The following is an 848-nucleotide window of genomic DNA, read 5'->3' as shown; positions in this document are numbered from 1 at the left end:
CTGCGGGGTGGGAAGAATGGACGGTGAAGGCATCTGGAGTTAATGCGACCGGATCAAGCCTTTTTCACTCCCTGGGACTCTCGTGAAGTCAAACTTCAAGCCCCAACCGTGGTCTTGAACACAGGACTTGGGTCTGAGAAGTCCAGGTGACTGAACTTCTTAGCTGACCCCTGCATGGCAACCATCCCTTGGTGAAAGCCTCCTCAAACCGCCGGATACTTGAGCCTAGGGCTGCCCTGAAGCTGGCCCCCTACCCTGCAGGTAGAAACTGGCCCAGGGAGGAGCTGCCCACCTCACCCGACCCCGACCCCCGCCAAGGAGGCTAAAGAAACTCCCCTCCACCTCCTTTGTTAGGTTGGCCCATAGAAATTTCAGAGAGAATCATTTTTGTGTTGAGAACGATGGTGGGGAGCGGGCAGGAGATGAGGGCAGGTCTGCACCTCAAGAATGAAATCCTACCCCATGACTCAGGAGAGTGAAAGACCCCAAAACAGATCTGCAGGCAGAGGGCAGCCTGCGGTGGGGGGGGGGGTGCGCGGGGGGAAGAGATCTGGGCTCTCTTTTGATGGCTTCATGCGTCCTGTCTGTTTAGTCTGGTGCCCACTGGCAGGACCTAGCACATGGCAGATGTTCAGAAAAGAATCTGTGAGCCGATGGAATGAATGAATGTGTGAATGAATGAATGAAAGAGTGGACAGATCTGTTTCTCACAAATAGGAAGTTGACCTGTGAGATTTTGAAAGTGGAGAAACTGCCATCCTAACTGTGAAGCCAGAGCCATCTCCTCCCCCCCTTCCCTCCCCACCTCTCCCTGACCCCCCCCAAAAAAAGACCAACTGGCTTCTTTC

This window comes from Megascapheus bottae, chromosome 30, assembly GCF_031878675.1.
Source record: "Megascapheus bottae isolate mThoBot1 chromosome 30, mThoBot2.hap1, whole genome shotgun sequence".
NCBI lineage: Eukaryota > Metazoa > Chordata > Mammalia > Rodentia > Geomyidae > Megascapheus > Megascapheus bottae.
The sequence above is the reverse complement of the archived record's forward strand: the minus strand, read 5'-3'. Positions refer to the sequence as shown.